General features: G+C 45.0%; 1 long non-coding RNA gene across 1 annotated transcript in view; it reads right to left on the reverse strand.

Moving 5' to 3' along the window:
• Positions 1 to 3413: 3413 nt before the first annotated feature.
• The window catches only part of LOC108530454 (uncharacterized), a 5900-nt gene continuing 2063 nt past the window's right edge, over positions 3414 to 7250 (reverse strand). The window contains exon 2 of the long non-coding RNA XR_001885838.1: positions 3414 to 4026. This is a non-coding gene — a long non-coding RNA (uncharacterized LOC108530454). The remainder of the gene's footprint in view (positions 4027 to 7250) is intronic.

Here is a 7250-nt window from a genome sequence, read left to right on the forward strand (position 1 = left end):
GAAAGCTGAGCTACCCACCCTCTAAGGCCTCTTCTGCCTTAATAGGCTTCAGAGGATTCAGTTCCTTCGCCATTTTGCAGAGCCCCTGCAAAGACAGGAAGGAGCAAAGTGTTCTTCCTACAACTGCTGTGAAAAATAACCATGCTTTAAACACTCAATTTAGGTTATGTTTAGAAAGCATAGTCCAAACAAGCAGCTCTTCAGGACAATGACATAAAACTACAATTTGACGTTTTTTTCCTGGAAGACAGGGAATGAGAAGGATAGAAGGCCTGGATAGTGCAAGATAAAGAATGGGATGTGGTCGGAACATGCAGATGGCACAGTCCTTGAAGAAGGGATTGTTAAGGGTCTTGAGAAGGCCTCGGCAAGCAGCAATCTTGCCTCTGTGGGAAGTGGTAAGGGAAGCTACGCCGCTTCTCAACACACAGAGGGGTTCTTCTGATGGTACCTGTAGCAGGCCTCGCTGTTGGTCATAAATATTTACTGCCCCTCCCTGAAAGAGGATAATATTTCTCCTCCTCCTTGACGTTAGACTTGGCCATGCTATTTGCCCTGGCCAGTGAAATGTACAGAAATGACATCTCTCACTTCCAGGCAGAAGATCTAAGAGCCAGCTCAAGGTTTACCATGTGCTCTTCTCCACATCCACGAGGCTGGCAGGATTCTAGGTCCACTGCACCCTCGGTGAAGGGAACCAGCCTCTCAGGCATCAGGTGACGTGCAAGAAAATATTTTTGATGTTGTAAGCCTGTGAGATTTTGGAGTTGCTTGTTACTGCCGAAGAGCCAAGACTAATTTCCTGATATATCATCCTCCTTTGGGAAGGAAGAGAGATGGATTACAGCACCAGCCAGCATCTGCAGGAACTATATGCATCCTCCTCTTTCCATCCTCCCCACTCCTGACACTGTTAACAGCACCCTTATGTCATAGTTAAAACAGTGTCAATTTGATTGGGTTGAAGGATGCAAAGTAATGTTCCTGGGTGTGTCTGTGAGGGTGTTGCCAAAGGAGATGAACATTTGAGTCAGTGGACTGGGGGAGGCAGACCCACCCTCAGTGTGGGGGGGGGCACCATCTCATCAGCTGCCAGTGCGGCTAGAATAAAGCAGGCAGCAGCAGGTGGGAGAAGCTGACTTGCTGAGTCTTGCAGCCTCCATCTTTCTCCCGTGCTCGATGCTTCCTGCCCTTGAGCATCTGACTCCAAGTTCTTCGGCTTTTGGACTCTTGAACTCACACCAGTGTCTCTCTCTCTGGCCTTCGGCCACAGACTGAATGTTACACTGTCGGCTTCCCTACTTTGAGGTTTTGGGACTCAGACTGGCTTTCTTGCTCCTCAGCTGGCAGAGGGCCTATCGTGGGACTTCTTCTTCTGACTGTACGAGCCAATTCTCCTTCCTATCGACATCCGTCCTATTAGTCCTGTCCCTTTAGAGAAGCCTAATCCACCTTCTCATCCACTGTGACCCAAGGAACTCCAGAGCTCAGCTAAGAGCCAGTAGCCCATCAGTCATGCCCCCTGTAGCAGGTTGAATGATGCCCCCTGAAAAGAGATGTCCACATCTTAACCCCCAAATCATGAATGTGACTTAATTTGGAAAGGGAACCTTGCAGATGTCATTAAGATTCTCCATATGAAATCATCTTGGATTACCAGGATGTGCCCTGGATCCAAGGACAGGTGTCCTTCTCAGAGATGAAGAGAAGACAGAGGAGATGGAAGCGATGTCCTTACAAACGGAAGAACCCTAGGACCGCCGGGAGCTTATAGACTCAACGGAGGCTTCTTCCCTAGAGCCTTTGAAGACAGCCTGCTGGCCGGGCGCGGTGGCTCACGCCTGTAATCCCAGCACTTTGGAGGCCCAGGCAGGCGGATCACCTGAGGTTGGGAGTTTGAGACCAGCCTAACCAACAGGGAGAAACCCCGTCTCTTGAACAATGAGATCACTTGGACACAGGAAGGGGGAACATCACACACCCGGGCCTGTCGTGGGGTGGGGGAAGGGGGGAGGGATAGCATTAGGAGACATATCTAATGTAAATGACGAGTTAATGGGTGCAGCACACCAACATGGCACATGTATACATATGTAACAAACCTGCACGTTGTGCACATGTACCCCAGAACATAAAGTATAATACAAAATAACAGTAAAATTAAAAATAAAGAAACCCCGTCTCTACTGAAAATACAAAAATTAGCCGGGCGTGGTGGTGCATGCCTCTAATTCCAGCTACTAGGGAGGCTGAGGCAGGAGAATCACTTGAACCTGGGAGGCCAAGGTTGTGGTGAGCCGAGATCGTGCCATTGCACTCCAGCCTGGGCAATAAGAGTGAAACTCTGTCTAAAAAAGAGAGAGAGAGAGAGAGAGAGAGAGGCTGCGGCCCTGCTAACACCCTGATTTTAGACTTCTGGCCTCCAGACCTCTGAGAGAATAAATTCTGCTGTTTTAAGCCACCCAATGTGTGGTGATTTGTTACAGCGACCATATAAAACTAATAATTTCACTTTTGCAAAATAACTCTTCTTCATTTGTTCCTCTCTTTGATATACTTCTTAAAGGTAAGAGCTACAAACCAGTATACTAATGGACTGGGGGAAAAGCCTACCTTTCTCTCTGTCCAGTCCCCAGGGCAGGGCCTCAATTCCGTTGAAAGGGAGGGAGAAGGCAGCTCCCAAAACCTGACTGCTGCACTTCCTCTCCAGGGCAGACACCAGCGGTGAGAGGCTGAATCCGTGATTACGGACTATGCAGAAAGTGAGTCTCAAAATAAACAGCTCCTGGAGTCAAAACTCAGGGGACGATACATAGAATTTTAGAGTCTTCAGGACAGAGAGACAGCATGTAGTTCAACTTCTTCAGGCAGTTTTTAGAGGTACAAGAGGGCAAGGAATTTTGTATATTCGCATATGCTTTTCTGTTATTGAGGACCCTGAGGGCTGGAGAGCAGAGAAATCTGTCCAGGTCACAAACTAGGGGCTGATAGCAATTTGACCACCCAGTGCAGGAGGACTCTTCCTTCACCTCTGGGGTCCCACCTCTGTGGTACTGCCCCCAGAGTGGGGGCTTTTTACATGCAACAGGTCTCACTCACTTAGGTCTTTCATAAGCCCTCAGCTCTCCTGGTCTGGGGACCCCACTCCATGTCATGTTAAACATCTTAAAATGCATGCTTATCTCATATCAGATGTAATTTTTTCTCTTTAAAAATCTCGTAGTTCTTTTATAATTTTTGCTTCGGAAAGTAATTGCCTATAAACAACTTGCTCGATTTTAGATTTTCCACAGTTTTCAGTAATCATCACACAAACCCAGGGAAATCCAGCCATAGATTATTTTCAGAAGCAATGAAATTTTCATGAATGCTACATTTCGTAATTAACAAGATTGGCATTATGCTTTCTGCTGTACAGATTTAACTGACATTTTATTAATTTCGGGTTTGCCTTTTAGTGCTTTGATTGGGAAGTGTTTGGGGAAGCCTTCACATGAAGGATGTCAACAGGTGTTAGCAGGTAAGGTAGACAGAACTGGGTGGCAGTGCCTGAAATGTCCAGCAAACATCTCGGCTTGTGGGGCTGAGTGTAGGTCAGGGAAATAGCAGAAGACAGGATTCTAAGCACGGAGCCAGGCACTACCATATCCATAATCTCCTCTGAGACTTGAAAACCAAGCTGGGGCCAGGTTACAAATGACTTCACATACCATTCTCCCCACTGCCTGCCACTTGTACCCTGGGCAGCCACTGGGGACATTCCTGGTTCTGGATTCCTGCCTCTGAGCAGCTCTCTAAACATGGGTAGGAGGCCTGTGCTTCCCCACACCCGTTTCCATCTGTTTGTATGGCCCAGAGCCACTTGAGATAGGGCCTTCCTAGGAATAGAAGATAACACCGGCATCATTCCAGAGCCACAGTGGATGGGCTTTCCCTGCCCAGGAAATGACTGCTGCATTGATCTCTGTGACACTCAGGACGGGGCACCCTTGTGGGGAGGATTCCAGTCTGCATTGCATCAAATACCTAGGAGAGGGAAAAGCCGTTTAAGCCAAGCATATGTTTATTTGATTGAAACGAATAACTCTCACAGGCCACAAACGAGACAGGCAGACAGATGTTTCAAGCGGCACCTCATCAGCTGATTTGAGCCATCATGCAATATCAGTGCACAGAACAATTCTGGAAAGATTCTAGGAAGGGAAGTTGGCTATCTTAAAATCTCCCTCTTTAGGATGAATTTCACAGCAACTGCTTCAGATGGTAGTAGGGACTGATTGTCCCCATTTTAAACCTTAGAACAGAAAACCACTCCCCAGTGATACCCACCTAGGAATGGAAGAAGCCAAGATGACCACAACCCAGGTCTTTAACCTCTGAGATCTCTTTTCATTGAGCTTGGCAGAACTGCCACTCCAAAGACTCACAGCCTCTCAAAGAATGGTGGGAGCATGTCAAAAAGACAGAGAAACTGGCTTGAAAGGGCACCTGCTGGTCAAACCTGGGACAATTTATTTATCAAAATAAATAATAATGATAATAGTTGTAACATTTGAGTAAAATAGAAATCTGTAAGTCCACACTGATACAAACAAATACACAGAAAGAGGAGAGAGCTTTCTTTACAGTAAAATGACAACTGGTAAAAGTAGACATAATGGAATTAGAATCACCATTTAGCAACAATCATAGTGATACTCAGTCAAGAAACATCAGTAGATGTTAGCACTAGTGGGTGAATGTTTAATAAGAAATGGGAAAATTTTATACTTTCAGAGTACCTCCAGCCAAATTCTTATTAACTACAGAGGGAAAAAGAGTAATTTTACAATGAATAGTCCTGACAAATACCACCTCAACTGAATAATCAAAGTGAATATTGGCCGGGCGCGGTGGCTCATGGCTGCAATTTCAGTGCTTTGGGAGGCCAAGACTTGTGGAGCACTTGAGCCCAGGAATTTGAGACCAGCCTGAGTGATATGGCAAAGCTCCGTCTCTACAGAAATACCAAAAGTTACGCAGGAGTGGTGGAGTGTACCTGTAGCCCCAGCTACTTGGGAGGCTGAGGTGGGAGGATCACCTGAGCCTGGGAGGTCAAGGCTGTAGGGAGCCGAGATCATGCCACTGCACTCTAGCCTAGGTGACAGAGTGAGACCCAGTCTCAAAAAAAAAAAAAAAAAAAAAAAAAAGCAAAATCAAAAACCCCACAGTGAACATCACCAATAATAATAGGTCAGGTTGAAATCATGCCCCACCTGATCAGATGTAAATACCTTGTCAAAAATGCACCTCTCAATCTAATCCGGAGAAAACATTCAACAAACCCAAACTGAGAGACATTCTACAAAATAATCAGCACATCCAATCAAAAGTGGCAGTTAGGAAAGTGAAGGAAAGATCGAGGAACTCTTCTGACTGAAGGGCGCTAAAGAGACATGACGATTACATGCAACAGGTGTTCCAGGATTGGGTCCTTTTGCTACAACAAATACTATTTGAATAATTGTCAAAACTAAATGGCATCTGAGGATTAGACGGCAGAAATGTTTTGATTTGAATTTCTTTATTTTGATGATTGCACTAGAATTGTGTAGTAGGAATTGCACATTGTGTAGTAGGAATTCCTTGTTTGTAGGAATTGCACACTGAAGTGTTTAGGTTCAGGTTAAAAAGTTCTTTGTCTATTTCTGCAGCTCTCCTGTAAGTATGTAATTATTTCAAAATAAACAAAGAAAATTCCCAGTTGCGAGTGAAAGCGGGGGATATTAAACATATTTTTGTCACTTCTTCCAGGAAATAGGCTGCCTCCCTCAAGGATAGGGTAGTAACCAAGGACAAGCTGTCAGTTGAGACAGCTTGGTGTGCTTCTAGAAAGCCCTGTTTGCAACGAATGTCTGCAAATCAGTCCTACATCCCAGTAGCTTAAATTTATGAGGCTTCATTGTTTACAGTCAACCTTTAGTTAACAGCAGCTCTTTCATTTTACCTTTATATCTGACTCACTCAATGAAAAAAAACTTCTGAAAAACAAAACACTGAGGAGTTCTGAAATAGCTTCCATCCATAAGAACCTTTTAATAAATGTTTTTTTAAAAAAAAAATACAAAATCTAAGTCTGTGATGTCAATGCTGGCTTCCTTAAAAGAGAGAACAACCAGAAATGAATGTGCTGTCATCCACCCAGCATGTAAGATAAACAAAATCAGCACCAGCTTACCACCACACAGAGCAATATACCTTCCTGTTGTAGTCTCCTTGCTGTCTACTGCTTTTCTGCTAAATTATGAATTTCCAATGAAATGTTATACAGTGTATGACTCTTCTGTCTACAATGACTGGCTCGCCCTCCCTCACTCCCTCTCTCCTTCCCTCCCTTCTTCATTGTCTTCATGCACGTGGGGAGATCAGAAAGTGTGTTTTTCTTACAAACCTTAGGAAAACTATAACACCTAGCGAACCTATAATTAAACTTAATATAACCTGGGAAAGGCAGAAGAAAAAGCAAATGAAGATTGTGAATCAGATGAGACAGGCAGTTAGCACGTCTCCATTTCCTTTGGGAAAGGCGAGTAAAGTCTGCAGACGTCAAGTTCTCTCCGTGTGCTGTGCCTCACTTGGATCTGTATTTCAACTCTCCTTTCTTAAAGAAATGCCATGTCCTGGGGATGCTTGGAGCACTTCCACAGCATTCCACAGGAAGCTGCAATGACCCTCCATCCTCTCCAGGTAGAACAGGCTGTCTCCAACTCACAATCTCACTATGTTCCAAAAGTTCTTTTTTCTTTTTTCTTTTCTTTTTTCTTTTTTTTCGAGACAGAGTCTTGCTCTGTCAACCAGGCTGGAGTGCAGTGGTGTGATATCGGCTCACTGCAACCTCCGCCTCCCGGGTTCAAGTGATTCTCCTGCCTCAGCCTCCCGAGTAACTGGGACCACAGGTGTGTGCCACCACGCCTGGCTAATTTTTTGTATTTTCAGTAGAGACAGGGTTTCACTGTGTTAACCAGGATGGTCTCGATCTCCTGACCTCATAATCTACCCGCCTTGGCCTCTCAAAGTGCTGGGATTACAGGCGTGAGCCACCGGCCCCATCCCCAAAAGTTCTTTATTTTAAAGTATCATTTAGAGTTTGGCAATAATGTTACAAATTGTAATTAGATTTCCCAACTAGTCACAAAACTCCCCATAATTAGCCTATAATGTAACCAATACATACACAAGCTAATGTAACCAAGCGTGTGGGGGGGGGGGGG

Source organism: Rhinopithecus bieti, unplaced genomic scaffold, assembly GCF_001698545.2.
Source record: "Rhinopithecus bieti isolate Rb0 unplaced genomic scaffold, ASM169854v2 scaffold_5626, whole genome shotgun sequence".
NCBI lineage: Eukaryota > Metazoa > Chordata > Mammalia > Primates > Cercopithecidae > Rhinopithecus > Rhinopithecus bieti.